The sequence below is a fragment of the Lissotriton vulgaris genome, chromosome 6 (assembly GCF_964263255.1).
Source record: "Lissotriton vulgaris chromosome 6, aLisVul1.2, whole genome shotgun sequence".
Lineage (NCBI taxonomy): Eukaryota > Metazoa > Chordata > Amphibia > Caudata > Salamandridae > Lissotriton > Lissotriton vulgaris.
In genome coordinates, this window is record NC_141694.1 from 789616413 (window position 1) to 789639550 (window position 23138).

At 43.6% G+C, this 23138-nt stretch overlaps 1 protein-coding gene across 4 annotated transcripts in view; it reads right to left on the reverse strand.

The window, feature by feature from the left end:
- LOC147708009 (N-acetylglucosamine transporter UNC93A-like) overlaps positions 1-23138 on the reverse strand; it is a 534754-nt gene that overhangs the window by 461939 nt on the left and 49677 nt on the right. The gene's annotated exons all lie outside the window — the stretch shown is intronic.

Sequence of the window (23138 nt, forward strand, 5' to 3'; positions counted from 1 at the left end):
AAATACGACAGGGCCATTTACAATAAAATTATCTAGATATACATTTGCGGGCAAGTACCATGGGTGACGTTAATTCGAACTTTCAATAGTACAGTAATCAATAACACATCAGAACTTAATATCAATAGGGATGTCGAAATATTCAATCAATTCTCGTCCCCGCCCGCCATGAGCATCAAAACTGCATTCATATCTCGTGATATCAAGGTTGTTCAACCAGTACACAACAAGGAGTTACGAGTCCCATTTATACCGGCGCCATTTTGGGCGAGGCCGGGCAGGTCCAGGATATAGTCAAAATGTCTCCACCAACCATCGGCCAGACCAGAACCCCTTTCGGCCCTTTATGCTACAAGATGGTGTCTTCCATTCAGAAAATATTGTTGGCAGCATTTTGAAAGGAAAGATAAACAGCCGTTCTCCTAGTGAGTCTCACATTGTTACATTTAGGAAGAATGTTGAAGAGTAGTATGTTGAAAATCTGAAGCCATTGTTCTACAAACTCTCAACCAGCCTTGGATGGAAAAAAAATCCTGAAGAATGTACAAACTGAAAACCAATTTTTGTCTGTATAGCATCAACAGCAACGCTTGACTCAGCTTTGCGTGAAGCCGCCATTTTGATTCAATCAATAACGTCCCCCTGCACACATTCAGGGACCTGGTCGTGTCTTCAGGTCAAACGGATTGTGGGACAAGATGCAGAAAGGAAAAGGAAAAAAGTTCCGCCAAACCCCGGTAGCCGGCCGCCTATGTCATGGGCGATCTTTGGCCACACCAGGGCGATAGTGAAGCTGCAGCAGGTGCAAATAAGCTTCAGACAGTGTTACAAGCACTGCTCAGAACTCTCAACTATGACACCACCTCGGTGCCATCCGGATCTTGGCGCCTTGTGCTGGTTCCGGCCTATTCACACATCACCACCTCACAGACCAACGGGGCACCCCACGCCGACTTTCGGCGCAGCATTGTAGGATGGCCACACCAGAGCAGCAACTTGCTAAACACCACCTCGGTGCCATCCAGATCTCGGCGCGTTGTGCTGCCTTCGGCCTACTGTAGCCGCAAGTGCGGACGCAACTCAACTGGATAGCGAGTGAAACACCAAGGGGCGCCCCACTGCAGCCGAGGAGCCTCCATCTTGGGGGCGACGCACAGCATCACCAATGCAGCCCCCACTGACTGACGCGACCTCACAGGCCAACGGGGCGCCCCACGCCGACTTTCGGCGCAGCATTGTAGGATGGCCACACCAGTGCGGCAACTTGCTGGACACCACCTCGGTGCCATCCGGATCTCGGCGCGTTCGAGTCACTGTACCGCAAGAGTGACCGCAACTCAGCTGGACACGCCGTCTTTCGGCGCAGCATTGTAGGATGGCCACACCAGTGCGGCAACTTGCTGGACACCACCTCGGTGCCATCCAGATCTCGGCGCGCTGTGCTGCATTCGGCCTACTGTAGCCACAAGTGCGTACGCAACTCAGTTGGACGGCGAGTGAAACGCTAAGGGGCGCCCCCCTGCAGCCGAGGAGCCTCCATCTTGGGGGAGACGCACAGCCCCCACTGACTGTCGTGACCTCACAGGCCAACGGGGCGCCCCACGCCGACTTTCGGCGCAGCATTGTAGGATAGCCATACCAGAGCAGCAACTTGCTAAACACCACCTCGGTGCCATCCGGATCTCGCAAAAACAACAAGTGATGGACTGAATGTGGATCAATGTCACACACTCCCCCAGTCAAAAGATCTGGGCCCAAATCCATCGTTTTTTTGCACTCCACACCACCCTGGGTTAGACAATGGCGATATGCAAATCAGCTCTGACCCTGTTGCCCCATGGGAACAGTCCAGTCCGAACTACAAAAGCCATGTCCTTCCCAGAACGGAATCAAGCATCCGAGGACCGGACCGGTTTCGAGGTAACACCTCTCATCAGCCCGGCTAGCTTGACTCCAAGTGGTGTGGAGTGCCTGGGACCCACGTCTGGGCATCCCCAGCGCACTTAGGGCGGCAATTGCAAAAACAACAAGTGATGGACTGAATGTGGATCAATGTCACACACTCCCCCAGTCAAAAGATCTGGGCCCAAATCCATCGTTTTTTTTGCACTCCACACCACCCTGGGTTAGACAATGGCGATATGCAAATCAGCTCTGACCCTGTTGCCCCATGGGAACAGTCCAGTCCGAACTACAAAAGCCATGTCCGGATCTCGGCGCGTTGTGCTGCCTTCGGCCTATTCGCACATCGGTCCGCTACTGACGCCGCCTCACGTGCCAACGGATTTTCTACGCTTTTTATAGCCCTATGCCGCATAACAGGTCATGTGACTTGTTTATAAAACTTTTCATTGGTTCATTTTACTTTTGGTTTCCTAATGATGGAAGGCTTGGTCATATGACCTAAAAATAACACTTTTCATTGGTTTAGAACATTTTTTTTTCCCAAACGATGAAAGCCCCACCTTGTTTCTGGATGTTTCAGACTGAAGCTGGCGTCAGCATGAAAGCACCACCATCTCGTGGCTCCGCCGTGGTCATTCCGCGAGCAATCATGGCAGCCGCTCCCCACCGAAAGCCTGCAGGAGTCGAGAGCCCCCAAGACTTTTGTAGAATCTTCAAGGCTGAGGGGACGCTTTCGAGAATGGGATCCAAGACCTAGCAGACAAGCGTCCGAGTTCCAAGGTGTCCCAGGGCCATTTTAGTGGACCAGGCCCAAAAGGGAAAGAGCCTGCCGCCATTTTGAGACTCCTGTGGCAGCGACCTATCACTGAACAGCAAGAGTAGGCGCAACTCAGCTGAATGGCGGATTTTGGCACAGTGTACCAAAAGCGGGCGGAATGGCAACTGAAACGGTAAAGGGGCGCCCCACTACAGCACACGAGCCGCCACCTGGGGAGGCCCGTTCACGCCGCCTCTCCCCCCCCCCCCCCCGGGGCGCCCCACGCCGTTTTTCGGAGCGGCATTGTAGGATGCCAAAACCAGTGCGGCAACTTACTGGACATCACCTGGGTGCCATCCACATCTCAGCGCGTTCTGCTGCCTTGGGACTATTCGCACAACAGACCGCTACTGACGAGGCCTCCCCGCGCACCCCCCGGGACGCCCCAAGCCGTTTTTCGGAGCTGCATTGTAGGATACCAAAAACCAGTGCGGCACCCAGGTAACATCACCTGGGTGCCGTCCAGAACTCAGCACGTTGTGCTGCCTTGGGACTATTCGCACAAAACACAGCTACTGACCATTGTTGCTTCTTTTTTCTTAAAAATGTTTAAATGTATTTACTGTTTTTGTTGCGTTCTATATGTTTATAAGTTATTAAAGTGTTATAATCCTACTACTTTGTTGGAGTATATTTTTAATGTGACACATAATTGTAAAAACTTTGATGTACAAAGAGGCATCCCTGGAATCTTCCGCTTCAGGCTCGGTCCCACACACCCTCACAGTGAGAATCCACTCCCCAAGCACAATACAGGATGGTTATCAGATAGTAGGAACCCGTATGGTGTGACGGATCTCATGGGGTGGGGGCCTTCATCTACTGTAACTCCTTTGAAGAGGGATGATTCTCATACATGCCAACATTTCAGAAGAGCAAAGTGGGAGATTTTTTTTTTAAAAATCGGGAGAATGGGGCCTTGAATCGGGTTATTGTCATGTGTGGGCTTTGGAAGTGTGCTGCTGCAGGATCGGACATTTCAAACTCAAATGCACGTTCTTTTTCCTACCTTTCCGAAGCATGGAGCGCAATAGCAGGCAGAGAAAGGGTGATGCAAGTGTTGAACACTGCCTGGCCTGGCAAGTTGCTGGCAGTGCCCCTCCCACCCGCCCCCTGCCCCCCGCCCGCTCCTGAAACAGGGCACACACGCCGCCGCCCCGAGTACTTCACACATCTTTAAAAGACCATGCGCTTGTTAATGAGGCTTAAATGGTTTATCACCCCTTCTAGAGCCCCTGCATCGGCCCTCTGATGTTTCCTGGAAGAATTAGCACGTAACACAATACCAAGCCCTGTCAGCTGAAACCCCCGAGGAATCGGGTTTTTGCTTGCAGGAATCGGGAGGCGGGAGACTAGCACTGAAATCGGTAGTCTCATGCCTGAATCGGGAGGGTTGGCATGTCTGGATTCTCTACAGCTGGGGCCATAAACTACATCCGCAGGGCTAGGTGATAGCCTGGGACCGGCCTGGACAATCGGACACAGAGGAAGAGGAGTGTCAGAGGGTGCGGTAGTGAATAGGGTGAAAGGGAGGTGTCGGGCGGGCACGGGGTGTGATTCTCAGGGAAGAGCAGCGCAGATGGGGGGAGGTTTATGGCCCATGCATGAGAGAGAGAGCGGGGGTGACCAGTGCGTGGGGGAGATGCTTGCAAGGGTGGGGAGCCGTGCTGAGAATCGACGGCGTGCAGAGAGTGGGTCTGGTCAAGGCATCTAAAATGGCTGCCGTGCACGACAAAATTGTGGCATTGGAAAAAAGGCAAGACGGCGCAGACAATGTTTATCAATAAGGATTCATTTATAACAAAATATTTTATCGCAGTGACAAATTGGCGGTCAACACTTCCTGATTTCCATCGAATCGAACGTTAACAGACGTCACGCAGCAAAAAAAATAAAACGCTCACGCACAGCCGCTGGAAGACATGTATCAACATATATGAGCCTCCTCAGCCACCCTCAGAAAACATAAGGGATCAGGATACGTCTCCCGTACCCCCTTATACCTAGTAATTTAATTAAATCGAAACACAAAATGGCGAATTCCCATTTCGCTACCAGTTTGCGGCCCGGTTCGCGATCCGGGAAGCGCTTCTACCGTGAAAAATCTATTTTTTTTTATTTTCCCCACGGGACCCTTTAATAACCCCAACATCATTCCTAGGGGGTCAAGAGGGGTCTACCTTGCCCCCTTTCATTAAATTCCCCCTTCGTTTTTCACCTCTTCTTGTCTCTCGATCCTACCGAGAGACAAGATGGCGGCCTCACCGGACTGTTTAGAATGTTGACAGACACCGGAGAGCCAATCAGCATCGCTTCGCAAAGCTCTGTGACGCGAAAAGTACGCGATCTGGTGCGCTATCTGGGACGCTGTCACAGATATATACATTTTTTAAAACGTTAATTTCTCAAAATCCACTGGAGCACATATATTGAGACCCAGCAAAGGCACATCGGGCTAACAGTCCCTACAATTTTGCCAAGTTTCGTGCAAATCCATTCAGCCGTTCGAGCTAAAAGTGAGGCCAAACGCCCTATGGAAATTAACATGGGAAAAACGCGTTTTGGGACCCCCCTTTTTTCTCGGCCCCCCCTTGACGAAACCCCCCCAAATTTTCAAGGGCTGCTCAGAAACAAAATGTGCCATTTTCCTGAAAATTTCAGCCGATTCCGTCCACAAACGCCAAAGTTATTAGACATAGAATTTTCAAAAGTTCCATAGAGAAAAAATCCTAACTATATATACCTACTGGCTATCGCCAGTAGGTAATATATATATATATATATATATATATATATATATATATTCAACAAAGAGGTCGGCGCGAAGCATCAATGGCCGCTTGCAGCGGCGGGCTCGGACGGGATCGCCACTCCCAAAGTATTCCACCACACTCGTTCACCTTTTCAAAAGAACAATATCCAGGCCAGCAATTGCGTTCAAAACTGGTGTTTAATCACAGCCCACTCAACGCGTTCCGGGAACAACTCCCCTTGCTCACGAGTAAATGTGTCTGTTTACATCCAGTATTTAAAGATATGTCATGTGATCGTGGTTACAACACACATAATAAACAGACTACCAATCGATTGCTCATCTGGAGCTGTGAAGACAGATTCATCATACTTAGTCTGCAATGTGTAGCAAAACAAGGTATATCTCTACTTTGATCCTCTTAAATCAACATTTCTTTAAGATATCATGATAAATTATATATCAGACTTATTTCAAAATTTAAATTAAATACAACGTTCATTAAGTCAAAAGCCGGTTTCGGGCCTTGAACTCCCGTCTTTGCAGTGCAGATGAGACGTTTCGTCGGGTCTATGTGCTTGAGCTACCCCAGTACTTTGGCTGTTCAGGAAGATTCAGACACTTGATAATTTAACAGTGATGCCGCTAATCTATCTTACAACTGTATCATTGAGACACTGCATAATATTTTTGAAAATGAGAAAGTGCATTTAAATCGCATGCCCCTAATCCCCGCAGAAATATACAGTACAATTCTGCAATTACAGTATTGAATATGCTCAATATAATTAAGCCCCAGTGGGCTAGTGTTCGCCCAACGTCTCTTGCCTGTCACTTTGTTGTTATATATGTATATATAGGGGCGTAATTTTCTTTTCTGTGTAAAACCATATTTTATTGACAACAAATGATAAATGAGGGTTCTTAATATCATATGCACTTACATGTGAACAAAGGTTGCCCATACTGACCTAATTGTGTATATATATGGAGTATGATATATGAAATAGATATGGATTATTTTTAACCATGTGTATATATATCAAATTTATTTATTTATATAAATTTTAAGGAGAATTTCATACTTCACAAATGTATTTATATGCACCAGAACCCGTTGGGCACCAAGCCCTTTATTCTATGTTGATACAATGTAGTATGTTTTCACTGTTGATGAAATGAAAAAAATGTGAACTGCACAGCTGTATTGAATTAGGCACTAGCACTTTATAATCCCTCATTTGTGTCCATGACACGCTATGTAATCAAGCCTCTTTCGAGGTGAAACGCGTCATGGTGGATTGCAGGCTGTAACTCTTGGCACGGAATAAAATGCACTGAAGGAACTGCACTTACTTTGTGGTCTCGCTCCTTTCGTTGTTCTGCATGGAAAGCAGAGGGTGAAAACGACGACTTTTTGGATATATATATATATATATATTACCTACTGGCGGTCGCCAGTAGGTAGATGTAGTTAGGACCTAGTTTCCATAGCAAATCTACAACATTCTATTTGGAATAACTTTGGCGCTGGTGGACGAATCTTTGCCAAATGTCCCAAAAAATGGCCTGCTATGCTCCGCTCCTTCCCTGAAAGTTTGGGGGTGATACGTCAAGTGGGGGCTGAGAAAAAAGGGAGGTCTCAAAATGTGTTTTCCCCATGTAATTTTCCTTAGGACCTTTAGCCAGGGCTACAGCCCGAACGTCTCAATAGAATTACACCAAATTTGGAAAAAAGTTAGAGTTCGGTTTGCAGATTGTGCATTTCATTAAATGGTGTAAATCCGTTCAGTAGTTGCTGAGAAAATCTAAATAAAAAAAATATCAATATATAGAGGCGCGCAGGATCCGTGCACCCTGCAGATTAGGATCTGCATTCTAATTGGCTGTCAACACTCCAAAGCAGGAACTGATGGAAGCCGTCTTGTGCCTCAGGCACAAGAAAACAGTAAAATAAAAGCGTAAAACAAAAAAAAGGGGCAGGGTTGAAACACCCTGACCCCCTAGGCCTGCTTAGGGGGTCCCACAAGGACCCCCATGGCCAAGAAAAGCTGAGATGCATGCTAGGTGTGCTGATCCAGCTGCAAAAATAAATAAAATTAAGCGCGGGCTACCGGGGGCGTTAAAAACCCCAATCCCCCCACACTGCCTCAGGGATCGCCACCCCCCAGGGCTTTGAAACAATATTTGTGGGAGGCACATGCCCCCCCCCGGGGCTTGTTTCTTTAAAGTTGGGGGGCCTCTATGGCCCCCCAAGCCTGGGTGTCTCCCACTCCTGGGCTCTGTTTAATTATAATTGCGGGGGTACACAGCCCCCTGCAGCCCTGGAAACCGCCACCCCGGGGCCTCTTTTTAAAAGAAAATCTACCTGTGAGAGGGGTTTGAGCCCCCTACTTGCCCCGGGGACTGCCACCTCCCTGGGGCACTAACAGTAAAAAATGTGGGGGTCCGGTATGGACCCCCTAGACCCGGAGCCCACCACCTCCCCGGGGCTTTAAAAATTTTGTGAGGGGGGCTGCGGGACCCCCTCCTGGAGCCTTCGATGGCCCTGGGGACCTCCAGCCCCCAGGGCCGGCTCCTGCAGTGTCCTGGGGTGCCCATCCCCAGGACATTGCTGTTTGCTATGTTAGGGCGGGAGCACGTCTCCCGTGCTACCGTAGCAAACTGCTTTGGATTTTGGAAGAGAGAGCAGGGAAACCTGCTCTCTCGTCCAAAATCCAAAGCAGAATTGCTTTTCCACACTGGAAGCTGCATGTTGGCAGCTTCCCATGTGGAAAAGCTATGCAGGCTCCTGGAGGATGCGGGGAGCCAGCAGGGACCGGGGGGGCATTGGGGCTTCCCCCACGGTCCCCATCTAAGTGCCTAGGCCCAGGTGATGGGGTCCCTGGGGCAAATAGAAATTAGTGGTGGTAGCCAGTTTTTTTTAATGAAAAATTTGGAGTCGCAGCCTCCTGGTGTGAACACGCTGGGTGCGCGACTCCCAGCGCGGCCCCCTGGTGTGAACGCACTGGGTACATGACTCCTAGCCGCACTGGGTGCGCGACACCTAGCAAAAAAAATGTTATATTTTTTTATATACATCTAGGTTATATGTTTGGATCTTGGGTGGCTCTAAAAAGAGCCCTTGTGTTTATTGGGAGATTTTGGGACCTACAAGTAAGTGCCTAAGTAGAGTCTAAAGTTGTTGAGAAAGACTCTGTTTCCCTCATCTGTGAAATGTATACCATCTCTCCTGTAGATGCCATCCATATTAAAACATAGATTGTTTTTGTATATGGACCCCATACTATAATCTCTGAGATAAGCAGAAACAGCTTTATTGGCATGTTTCCTTTCTTTCTCAATCTGTGGACAAAATTGATTGGACCAGTTCCATTTCTGCCTTTGGCATATGTTAGAGTAGACAAAGGCAGTTTGGGGGAAACGTAACATCAATTCTGCAAAGGTGTCCTTCTTTACCATTTCCAGACCTACCCCAGTCAAAGTGCCTAGGTCATTGCCACCACAGTGCACAATTATGAGGTCAGGGTGTTGGAGATGCAAAAAGGATTTAACCACTGGCGTCAATTGGTGCCACTTTAATCCTCTCTGTCCAATCTATTTAATGTCTACATTTGGCAATACCTCTGCTTTCAGCATACCTACCTTTTGCACCAGAAAATATAGCTGTGTCCCACAATCCACACTCTAAGCATCTTGAAGGGAGGTCTGGATGCACTCAAAAGATGTCTGTAGGTGAAATAGGCAGTTGGAAAATTAAGAGGTCTCTAAAATGGTTGACAAGATACAGTTTTTTAAAAAAAAGAGAAGTGATTGGTTGTTTGAGAACATTATAGAGTGAAAAATAGGATGCATGTTTCTGTGTTTAAAATGCATGTTTCTTATTGGCTACTAAAAAATGTGTGAAAGGTACATTAGATAGGATAAGCTGATATTTTGGACAGTCAAACACACTTGCTGTTTGAATTTGCAACATTGTGTGCTGAACTTGTAACCTGTGTGTTCAGTTGAGTGTTTCATGAACTGTTAATATGATAACAGGCATTAAGCAGAACAGGGGTAGGGTTGAAGGTTATGTGTGGTATTAAAATGCGTATTTGCCTGGATCCACGATTCCAGCGCTTACTGTGCTCGTACCAGGCGCGACTCCAGAAAATTCCAGAAGCAATTTTGGTTCAGTTAGAGGTCAGTTGGCAAGTGTTTATATGTGTTACCAATAGAAATGTGTATTAGAATTTGAATTATTCTGGGAAGCAATGTGATTCGATAGTTACATGTATATGTGTGCAGAATGAGAGGGAAACTTTGCCATTTTTTGGTTTTGCTAAGAGCAGTGCACCATATTCATTGTGTGTATAAGAACATTTGGTGTGTGATTCGGATACTTTATAATCTATAAATCAACTTGAAAGGTTAGTTATTAATTTGTGAGGTGTAGTATGTGTTTCCTTTGTTTTTAAACATAAAATATAATTCATAAAATTAGAAGTTAGTGATATATTTTCTAATGAAGAAATATTTATTGCAGTTTTTTGTAATGTGTTTAAATGTTGTTTAATATACCGTTTGCATAGTATTATGTGTGTTTTGGAATACGGATTGCTAATTATGACTGATTGTTTTAATGTCTGGATATGTACTTTAGTATTATAGTAGAAGCGTTGTCCCTACAATGGTCAACGTCACTTGATTGCACTCTGCAAAAAGCTTTCAGTCAGTCAGTCAAAAATACTTTATTCGGTTCATAGCAAAAACCATTAAAAGAATACTACATAATACAGAGAAGTCAAGAACCCTTTAAAAATATGACAAAACAAATGTGCACATTTAAGCAAGCCATATGATACAATATATATAAAAACATACATTATAAAATTTACTGAGACGTAAAACAATTTAAAAAAAAGAAGGAGAGCGCTCAATCATAATTCATAGGTTTCCTGATGTGAACGAACATTATAGCCAGATAATCTTCCTCCTGAGTCTCATTGCTATTGTCAAAACATTTGCTATAGTAAAAATTTCCCAGGTATTGGACAACAGCTGCAAGTACAAAAGGGCAGGTTTTACTTGTCTAAAGCCCTTATCTTTAATAAGAGGAATGATGAACTTTTTACGAATAGGGCATAAGTGTTTACAAAATAAAATAAAATGCACAGTGTCTTTAATAGAGAATCTGTCACAAGAACAAATCTCCAGTTCCGTCTCCTTTGACCAACCTGGATGTTCGGTGAGCAGGAGGTGGAATTTGTTCAATCTGAACTTAGTCAGTAAGTACTGATATTCGTATTGTTGACGATTCTCAAATAGGGTTCTATGCCACTGGAGGTAATCAACAACTGGTGAGCCCTTATTGTTGGTATGCATAGTTCCTTTTCTTCTCTAGTTAAATATACCAATCCCTTGTATGTATCCTTGACCCATTTCACATCCCCCTTCAGTAAATTATTTGGATTATCAAACAATTCTGGGCAGCCCAGTTCTATTGTTAGTTTTTTTACATAGTTCAACCAGGGGATGTTGTTACCATGCTCAAGGGCTAAGCAATCTCTGAGGATCTCATGATTCAGCTCTAAATCAGGATTTAACCCTATTGAGATCCATTTCAACAGCGGGGCTAAGGCAATGCGGTCTGCTAAGTAATCCACCCCACACTCTTGGTGAACAATATAACCAGGTGTTGACCGTGGGACGGATAAGATAGATTTCAAAAACTTGTCCTCAGCTACCTGCAGTGCCTTTACGTTTTTGAACCCCCACAGGTCGGATCCATACATGGCTATTGATATGCATTTGGCGTCATATGTTTTTAGTACAGCCTGTAAGGGCTTCACCCCGAGTTTACGGGCGAAGTCCAAAACAGCCACGATAGACCTGGCAAAGGCATTTCATTTAGCTGCTAGTTGGGGTAACCAAGTAGATTTATCATCAAAAATAATCCCCAAATATGGTAATCTTGTGACCCTTGATAGAGCATTCCCTTCACAGTGCATAGTCTTAGTTTTTTTGGGTTTACTGCCCACAATCATTACATGTGATTTTAAAAAGTTCACACTTAAATCCAGTGCTTTCATAAAATTAGCAAATACATTTAAGAGACATTGCAGCCCCACTGCTGTACGTGCTATTAAGGCGGCATCGTCCGCATAAAGTAATGCCGGGATACAGTACTTGCCCGCCTTAGGGATGTCTTTACATGCCTCAGTTAAAACAGCACCCAGATCGTTGATATAGAGGGTAAAAAGTAGGGGGGGTAAAATACACAACTGCCTAACACCGTTAATGATCTCAATCTTACTGGTACAGTTACCTAGGCAATCATATCTAACTGTAGCAGTGAGGTCCCTGTGCAAATCAGCGAGAAAATACACAATGTTTTTATCAATGCCAACCTTAAGGAGCAAACCCCAAAGTTTGGACCTATTCACACTGTCAAAGGCCGAGGATAGGTCCATAAAGGCTAGATGTAACGTACCCCTTTTGGCAATGGTGTATTTTCCAATTAACAAATGCAGGTTGAGGCTCTGATCTATGGTGCGTCGTCCCTTCCTAAACCCATATTGCAGGCATGAAAGGGTATCTGTATCCTCTAACCAAGCAGATAATTTGCCGAGAACCACTCGACCTAGCACCTTCACTGCAGAGTCAATGAGAGAAATAGGATGATAACAACTCGGATCTCCCCTATTGCCTTTCTTAAAAATGGGTACGATGACAGATTCAGGCCAAGTGTCCGGAATACCTGCAAAACATGCCCTATTAAAAACATTTGTTAAAATTATGGACCAGGTCTTAACATCTGATTTAAAGAGATCAGCCGGGACACCATCGGGACCCGGGGCCTTATTACTCGCCATCTTCCCGATGGCATCCGCCACCTCAGTTCGAGTGACCGTTAAAGTAAAGGGATCAAAAGTAGAGGTAGGCATAATCGCCTCCCAGTGATTTTCCCCTTCATAGACTGACTTAAAATGTGAGCACCACAGCTGTTCCTGGATGCCACAGTCTAGTTGGTCATTACAACAGTCATGGAAGAAGGGTTTATTTACGACGGCCCAGAATTTAGCACTATTCCTGAGCACGTCTACGGAGGTTAATTCTTCCCAGGCCACTTCCCGAATCTCCCGTCTTCTAGTTTCCAGTGCTTTGTTATAACTTTTTCTTAAAGAGGCCACATTCGCCCTATTCACTGGCTTACATTTCAGGGCGTCCTTTAGCTTTTTATTGGCTCTCGTACAGCTTTGATCAAACCACCCCATCTCAGCAGGGTCCTTGACTTTTCCTGTAAGTCTAAGGTCTGATGAGACCTGTGTACAAATTATTGAGTAAGCCTCTAAAACCTCCTCATTCCCTGCTTCCAGGTTCAAGCACGTATCTACCTCAGGCCCTACCTTCCTTATTAAATTGTTATAAAAATCTTCCAGTATGACTCTACTCCGTCTAATCCTGCGGCACTGATCTATTGGTCGTATATCAAGTTTATCTGTTCTATTTTGAGCTACTGCAGGCTTTTCAATCAGGTCCGAGACACTGAGGACAACTGGGTTATGATCGCTAAAATGCGACCAAACCGGCGAATATCCATAAGTCTTATCCCCCAATGCAATACTAATAAAGATATAGTCAATATATGAGTGACAACCATTCCCTTTAAAGGTTGGTGTCTCCTCATCCTGCATATATGGGAGCATCAGTCCATTATCCGCCAGATTCATTTCAAGGAGGTCTCCCTGTGCAGAGTGTTCAAAATGTGTGTCCCCTTGTTCTACTGGGCCCAATAAATCTAGTGCCAGACATTTATCAGGACAACCGTGAATGTTAAAGTCACCCATAACTATGATAATACATTGATTTTTATTGACCTCGTTGTAACCTGCCAAAAACGTTTTAACATTTCCAGATGATCAGTTGTGTTAGCTCTATCAAATGAGTTATAAAAATTAATATTTAAAATGTTTCCCACCCCACTCAGAGAAATTTGTACTGCTAAGCAGTTTCTTGAACCTGTATCTATTTGGATGTGGGTACCCGGTATGGGAGCTGAAATTAGAGTAACCAAGCCACCCTTCGCCCTCCCTATATTAGATGGAACGGCAGGAATGAAGTAACTCGAGTAACCATCCAGACTCAAGATATTCCCTATGTCCCAGGTTTCTTGTAGTCCTATAATGTCACCAGTGCTAATAAATTCTCTCCATACTGGGTCATCTATTTTATTTTTAAGCCCAGCAACATTCCAGGTTACCAGCTTTATCGATGTACCCCCTGGCCCGAAATCGCGCCCATCTACCAGGAGGGCGTTTTTTACTGGTATATCTGCACTGGGGATTCTGACTGGGGTCACAGGGATAGTAAAGTCTTCTTGAGTCCCTAGTCACTCATTTTCATCTAGATTAGAAAAGGTGTCAAATCTATTGAAGACTGGAACAGTAAATTCATAAGGGCCTCTCCCATTAAATAAATCATTATGCACCAGTCTAGTATTGTGTGGGGGATAAAAAAAAACCAGAGGGAGAACATTTACATAGTCATTTTGAATTCTAAATGACCTAGCCTGCCTTAATATGTCGTCAACCAACCTGGGGGATCTAAAGTCACCTTCTAAGCTTTATTTTGTGTTACCCACCCAGGGCACCCTTCTGATCATCATAAAATTATTATCAAAATGCTCTCCCAAGACTGTTTTATTAGACAGGAAATGGAGGGCCTTATTTTTTAGAGAGGTCCAATGTTCATTTTAACCGTCCTCAATTTTGGGAACATTAGCAAGGATTATTGTGTGAGGGCATGCTGCTGCTGGTAAATGCAATGACAACTCTCTCTTGTGGGGCTGTATTAGAGGATTTAAACTTCCCACTGGGCCACGAGGACCCTGTTTCTCTCCCTGAGTGGCTCCAGTAACTTTTGAAGCTAGTGGTGGAATACTTATTCCTGCACCCTTAGTAGTATCTTGAGGTACCGATAGTTGGAGTGGGGTTATTAGAGTGCCCAACAAATTATTAACTGAGGCTGTAACTACACCTAGTGAATGAGCTACCGATGTAGTTGGTCCCGTGTTTGGTCCTTTAATGTTTAATTGTTTTTCAATAACATTAAGTCGTCATCTATTTGCTCCAACTTGACCATTAAGTGCAATGTAAAAGACCTGAGACGTGCATCCAAGATCCTAACAAAATCTGACATAATCCCCCCACTACAGTTCTCAATGTTTAAATCAGAGCAATCATTTATTTCTTCCCCTTATCCTCATTGTCTAAGTGGGGGACGGTAGGTCCATTCCGTCTCAACCCAGATGTGGAGTTACTGTTTCTCGGCTGTTTTGCATTTTGCCGGCTACCATGTGGAGTGTCCCTGGCCTACCTTTTCCCAGTGACTGTTTTACTATGATGGGTTATTGTGTCTACTCGAGCCCTCAACTGTCTTGTGCTTGCAGCCACAGGAGGAGGGACTGCACTGGTTCCAGGTAGCAGGGCGGGTGATATCGCAAGACTGTCTGTTGCTACTGACCCATTCGATATCGTGTAGGGGTTCGGGCTATCCAACGGGGCAACAATGGGGGCAGGTTCCACACTAATTAAAGACGGGGAGACTGTTAGCCTGATTGGGTGCAAGGACAATCTACGCTCTACTAGTTCAATTTCCTTTGCGACCGCTGATTCTACCTGTTTCAGGTAACCATCTAGAGTCCCCATACCCACCACCCTCGTACCTGTTTTGGTAATCACTTACTAAATGGTTAGATGCTACTAGTTAAGCCTTCCCTCACATAAAAAGAAAATGTTCCAAGTATATATCACAGAGTGCAATGTCCCCACACCTCACTTACAGTTCGCGTCACCAGTAAGAGTCCACAAAATCGAAAGGGATAGGCCCAGCCCAGCCTCCTCTGGCCTCTGAGGGCCTAAGAGGGCCCGCCCTTTGCCCGGGCTTCGCCCGGCTCGTCCTGCGATGCGCGTCTCCGGTGCAGATTTAAAGCACCTGGTCGTCTCTGAGCTGGGCGTTGCTGGAGGTGGTCAGAGTACCGCTCTGCCTTATGGGTGATGTAGTCAAGCTCCCAAATGACTACTTGCTGGAACCTTGTGCGAGCGTTTCCCGCGAAGCGCGAAACGCGAGGTGTAGCGTTTCTGGAGGGTTTTGCAGGTCAGGCCCAGTCCTTTAGTCCCGCTAATACTGCTCACAACCTTTTCCACTCTTCAAAAAGAAAGGTTTCCCGCAGTGTTCTTCTCCGGTGCAGATTTAAAGCACCTGGTCGTCTCTGAGCTGGGCTTTGCCGGAGGTGGTCAGAGTACCGCTCTGCCTTAAGGGTGATGTAGTCAAGCTCCCAAATGACTACTTGCTGGACCCTTGTGCGAGCGTTTCTGGAGGGGTTTGCAGGTCAGCCCCAGTCCTTTAGTCCCGCTAGTACTGCTCACAACCTTTGCTACGCTTCAAAAAGAAAGGTTTCAATAAAGTAATTTCAATTCAAAATAAGATTCGTAGATTGAATTTTGTTCTTCTTGTTCTTCCTTTATTAATAGTTAATTCTTCATTATTCAGATTATTTCAATCATAATCATTGCCTTGTATGCCCAATGCAATTCGGGGCTTGCCCTTCATCAGGGGACTTTAGATTTCTATGAGAAGTAGAATACACAGCAAATTAAGTAAATGACCTTCAAATGAACAATAACAAAAATCGGTTCATATGGTCCAATAATGACATTTGTGACTGTAAAATACAATGCATATTCTTAATGTGACTGGTGCCGGTGACTGAAGTGATATTTACACAGGTACAATGATGTGAGTGAACAGTGGATGGAAGTGAGGTGACTGTGTGGTAGGAAAAGCGATCGGGTCAGGGTTGAGTGATACAATTTCCAAACACGGGTTAGGGCATGAAAGAGAAACGTGAAAGAAGAACGTTCAGGGAAAATGAGCGGGTCAACATGCTGGTCGGGGGACTAACTACAAAAATGTGTGAATGCTTACGTGATATCAGTTGTGAACTTGTGTGATCCCAAGGGTTCACTGGTAGAGTCACTTAGGTATAGTACCTAAAAATGAGTACAAAACGGTAAGCTGAAAAACCTGGTGATGCCGGGTGTATTCAGGTGTCATAACGTGACTAAAGTGAACTTACATACATCGGGTGAAGCCCGCGCTGGATTCAAAACCAACGTAATTAACTGTAGTATTATAGTGCATCATTTCAGGTGTTGATTTCAAATTGGAAATGTATATGTCGAGTTAAGGTATTAGTCATGAGAGTCGTTTTTATAAGTGTCTACAGAGGTATAGTTAAAATATGACACAGTTTTTTGTGTTTGTTCTCAAAGTGAAGCTTGCATTGTGAATTTATGTGGTGTAGATAGAGATCTGTATAGAGATACTCCTTTATGTTTTTCAGTGATATGGTGAGAGTTATAGTAGAGAAGTGTGAAAGGTTTCTGCTTTGCATTTTACTTCGTGTAATATTAAAAGTAGTTGTAGAAAGGTAATGTAGCAGTAGAGATTTATGCAGTAGTTTTAATCTATAAAGAGTTTGCTTGCTGAGCAGGTATTGCCTTGTTAGTACTGAGACACCCCTCCAATCACCTATTGGGCACCATACACTAATTCATTCAGTATAGTAATACCTAAGCATATAAATTCTCTATGCACTGTATTTGGTATAGTCAAATGTGCACAATGTATGTGGTCCCCTATCCCCTTGCAGACTACTGAGTCAGTCCTGCAAATGTCCAGGGAATAGTCATGCTTCTCTGGAATCACACTGTGAGTCTGTGTCCACTTCTACAATCATCCTGACAGAAGCATGTCCTTTTCTAATCTCTCTGATGACACATAAGCGCTTATAAACTTATTTGCTGTCAATTACTAGCAGTCTGGGAACCCAGTCACTGTCTATGCAGTTGGAGAATGAGTCAGGCATTCAGACAAGCAGTGGTACAGTCAAATGTGCACAATGTATGCGGACCCCTAACCCCTTGCAGACTACTGAGTCATTCCTGCAAAAGTCCAGGGAATAGTCATGCTTGTCTGAAATCACACTGTGAGTATGTGTCCACTCCAGTCTGGGAGCCCAGTCACTGTCTATGCACTTGGAGAATGAGTCAGGCATTCAGACAAGCAGTGGTACAGGCAAATGTGCACAATGTATGCAGTACCCTAACCCCTTGCAGACTAATGAGTCAGTCCTGCAAAAGTCCAGGGTATAGTCATGCTTGTCTGGAATCACACTGTGAGTCTGTGTGTAATCCTACAATCATCCTGACAGAGGAATGTCCTTTTTTAATCTCTCTGTTGACACATAAGCGCTTATAAACTTATCCTGCTGTTAACTACTAGTACTGTAGGAACCCAGTGACTGTCTATCCACTTGGAGAGTCAGGCATTCAGACAAGCAGTGGTATAGTCAAATGTGTACAACGTATACGGCCCCCAACCCCTTGCATTTCACCAATCACTAGCTACTTATCCTATTACTCCACCAATACCTAAGCACTCATACTAACAGAAATTTTGTTTTAGAACTTTTTGATATCTACTTCTGTCAAGGTAAGATTATGTTATCCAGACACTATCAATGCACAACTACATTCAGCTGTGCACTATATATATAAACCTCTAACCAGCTACTTAGTGAAGTACTACCCATGCAACCTAGGAATCCTCCTGTCTGTCCCATGGACTTCTCCAATCACCCATCCAGCACTATCTATATATCCTATCACTCCGCAATACCTAAGCACTTATACATTCAACATGTGCTCTCTTTGCAGCACTGAAATTATTCTAGTTACTAGTTATGTACCTAAGGAATGGCCTAGCCAGTAAAACTAGTACAGCTGCAAAATTCTGTACACTATGCAGGCAGACCTCTAATCAGCTACATAGCATTGATACAGTCTTTTAAATACTCAGTTAGTATCTATGTAGTCTAGGAATCCTTCTGTCTGTCCTATGAACTTCTCCATTCAACCATCCAGCACTATATACGTATCCTATCACTCTGCCAACACCTAAGCATTAATAAATTTAGCATGCACTCTCTTTGCAGCACTGAAATTACTCCAGTTATTAGTCATATACTTAAGGAATGGCCTAGCTACTAACACAAGTGCAAGTACAATATTTTGCATTCCACAGCATACATTGAAAGAGGAAAATGCCTTTACTGATTGTTTTTGTGCAGGAAGGTGTCCCACAAAAACAATCTCTGCACGACACAGACATCCTTGCACCATGGTACAAGGCTGCCTGTGTCACCGCATGGCTGTAGTTTGTGCAGCAGTGCAGAGGGAAGCACAGAGTTGCAACATATTCATGTACATATGTCACATCCCTGTGCTTCAGAAGTGCCATGGTGCAGTGCAGCTAAAGAGAGTGCCGTGTCACGCTGCAGTACTTCCTCATAAATCTTCACCTATAAATTCACCATACACTACTAATGCATTCTTTAAGTCAATCATGCTGTATACATATATTCAACCAAACTTTCACACATTACCTTGCAATTATAGTTCTTTCTATAACCATATAAGGTTGTTCTCATAAGAACTTTTTTTTTCTTCTTTTTTCTTTTGTATTTTTTTTTTTTCACAATTTTATACTTTTTTTTGTTTTTTCAAAAAATGAACAAAAAAAGAACGAATAAAACAGGAAACTTTTGGAATTACTTATCATTGTAAATGTAAATGTAAATGTATTGCGACTTATATAGCGCACGTATCACCCGAAGGCATCAAGGCGCTTGCCTTGGGAACCCCTCCAGGCTTTTCCCTAGCTTTTCCCTGGACCCCTACTGGGCATCCCCAAGGTTAAAGCCAGGCATCCCGCAGCGGGTGGGCCGCCGTAGTGGAGATTAGGCAAGCTATTCCAAAAACAAAACAAAAAAAAATTAACAACTATGGTTGCGTTGAACAGCACAAACTGCATCCACCAACTGCTCACCGAAACATATAAGTTTCTTACACTTCACACAGTATTGCTCGAGAAAGGCGAATTCTGGCCTAATGTACATTGCAGGTGTTCCTGAGGATGCTCCGGACGTACTTGCCACAGCAGGTGAGGGATTAAAATCAGCTCGCCTCATTTCCTCCTGAGTAAGATTGAGAGGTTGTGAGGTCTGGAGATGCTTATACATAGAAGCAGTGCCAAGTATTTTTTTCACTGCTTCTTGACAGGACAAATTTTGCACGTCACCTTTCTCTTATTTACTTTCTTCTCTCCAGGTGGAAAAGTGAAGAATTTCCACATGACAGATTCCTGCCTCTGTGAACGGGGTGCCTCCTGCAAGAATTCTTCTTCAGAAGATACTTCCTCCAGGTGCTGGTGCTGTCCAGATGCCATTTTGTTTGATATTTTTTGAAAAACACGAAAAAAACAAGCAAAAAGGGTTCTTGAGGGAAAAGAGATGTCTCTTTAAAGATGCTCCAACAAGAATGATTAAAATGGGTGGGGTCCTTCAATAGTTACAGTGGGAAGTGCTATGAACCAATGACATTTTTTTTTTTAGGTCACATGAGATCCGCGCACTCTACGCTCATGAAGCACGCACCGAACATGACTTCGGGGAAATATATTTGAAAATAATATAAGTTTATTATAAGCACAAATATATAATTTTTATATCTTAGATAATCTCTTGCCTTAATATGTATATTAAAGACACATACATTTCATTGTAGGACATAAAAAAATTGCGGGAGTCGTGCACCCAGCACGCCCCAGGCACGTATATGATGTCACGCGGGACCTGCCACCGCGCAAGCGTCGCGTACCGTAATGAACAGGTAGCGCGAATGCGCGGGAGCAGGAGTCGCGAACTGGTCGGATACCCAATCGCGGACATCACGTAATATTAAATGTATATGATGTAACTGAAAAACACGCAGCCGTCGCACACCATACGTGGATCCGTCATGACTTTTCTAAAATGGCGGCTAGAATCTGCGCACCCACCGTGATGTGTACGCTTTGGGTGCGCAACTCCAAAAAAAGTTTGGATTTTTTTTTTAAAGAAAATAATATGAATATATTGAAATAGAAAAATAAAACAAAGAAATGTAACAATATTTCAGTTAGAATTTTTTTACATTTTTTTGCAATTTTCAGAAAAATATATAATGGGTTTTAATGAATAAAATAGTTATAAATAAATGGTTAAAAAACTGTAGAAAATCATTACAAAAAATAGGTATAACTACTATTACACCTGAAAATTAGCATATAAAAAACCATTGAAATTCACTGAAAAAAACATAGGTTTCAGAGACGTTATAGTTAGAAATTAGCATTTAAAAAACCTTTAAAATTCACTGGAAAAAACCATAGGTTTCAAAGATGTTATAGTTAGAAATTGGCATTTAAAAGCCTTATAAATTCACAGAAAAAAACATAGGTTTCAGGGGCGTTATAGTTAGCTGGACATTTCACTCATACAAAACCATAGAAATTCCTCCGTTATAGTTAGTTCTGCTAACTATAACTCGTGCGCCCGCAATGCACTGCTGGTGATGTCACATATTCCATCATTCATTACATGGTCAGTGACATCACTGATGACATCACTGATGAAAGGCGAACTTGGAAAGCAAATGAACCACAAGACAACTTCCAATGGCAGATATATTTTAATGCTTAAATCTCACTCCTCGCATGACGCGTTTCGGGCATCGAGTGCCCTTGAGCACATATCAATATATACATTTTTTGTAACTGCTTTTCCTTTGGGAAACTACCTCATTGAGCTCCAGCCTTCCGCTGACTACTATTTCTTCTTCACTTCAAAATGCTTGGAGTATGGATTATCGGCCACAGCTATATCTATTGGGCTAAAGATGCTGCAAAAAAGAGAGGTATTGACAGGAACTTGGGTATGCCACACGTGCAGAGTATTTGGTTTGGCTAGAAAGGGTTAAAGTTTTATCAGTTGCTTCCTTTGGTTAAATACATTGTGGATTCCCAAGCTCCTCACCTCATGGTTGTGTACGGTGGACTTAGGCACATTGACTGGAGTAGGCCTGGAAATCCTAATGAAAGAAATCTTTGCAGAACTGATGTTTCTTTTCCTTCACATTGTGTTGGTGTCCTCTAATATCTGCCAAAGACAGAAATGGAAGCAGTCAAATCAATTCTCTCCATAGATTGACAAAGCCAGGAAACGTGTTAATAAAACAGTTTCTGCATTCCTCAGAGACCATCTCATGGGCTGTATCTGTAGCAACAATCTGCATTTGACATGCCTGGAATTTATAGAAATGATGTAGTGCACTTTACAGACGAAGGCAACAGGGTGTTTCCAGCTAACCTGAAACTATGCATCCGGTCTTATGTGTGGAAAGCCATTTACAGACAACTAACGCAACAGCTCTTGTCAGAGCCACTCTAGTACCTGAAATATTGTGAAGTATTTTTCTAAAGGTTTTTTTTTCTTTAGCTTTTGACAATCTTCGTGACAACATTGTGATCCCTGCAGATACATTACAAAAACGGTAAACAAAAGCAGACATTCAATGACCACCAACCCATCCCCAAAAAAATATTTAAAAAATCCATTCTGAACATTCTCCACACATATTTCTATATACATACTTCTTTAAAAAATTTTAAACTCATGTTTTTGTAGTAAGTTTCTTTAAAATCCATCTTTAAGTCCTATTTTCTGTTTTTGCAGTTTTTCAAGACATTGCAATGACGTCGAGAACCGTGACTATCGCACCTTTTCCATAAAGTGTAAAACACATATACAGTATTTTCCACACTAGGGGTTTCATACAGTATTCTCTAAAGTCATGTGTTTCTAGAAAATTCCAGTAAAAACCATCTCTAAAATCTATTTTATGTTTTCACGTTGACGCCGAAGGTCGCAATGACGTTGGTAATTACGATGCCCGCGTACACGTCGCAAAAGTAAAAAACAAATGCAGACATTCAAAGGCCACCAACACATAAAAAAATTATAACTATATAATTAATTCTAACCATCATTGTAGATAACTCACAATATAAATAACTAAATAAAAACATTCATCAAACCTCAATATCTCCATAACAATGTATAATAATGAGTCATTGATATATTTTTATATATTTTCACCAATATTCGTGACAACGTTGATAGTCGCGATTGCCCCGGTAGGAGGAAAATGGGGGACTGTCCTGGCGGTTGCGGTGAGTTTGCAAATATAGCGGGTGATAAAAAAAATAATTTGGACACATAACTAGTGTCACTAACACCCCCATTTCTCAACCATGGGGTCAGAATATATCCACCCTGACCCCTTATGTGGGCTTTCACACAAACTTTCAGCCCCGGGAACCATTCCCGATCAATAAAATGACAGCCGCAAGTTTCTGTTCAGGTTCCATCCAGCCAATCACAGCATTCCTGTTGGCACATGCATTAGCGATTAATCACAAAACCTCCGCAAAATATCCACAGCCAGAATGATCACTATAATTTTCAGCTTAAATTTCACAAAAACTACTGAATGGATTTACACCAAATAAGCAAAAGGCACTTCCTTCAACTAACATCTATCTCCCTGCCAAATTTAGTGTAAGTCTGTTCAAAAGGGCTGTAAGTGTGGCTAAAGGTTCCTATGGGAATTAGCATTATAAACGCAACCATATTTCACGCCCCAAATTCCTGGTCCCCACTGCACGAATCACCCCCAA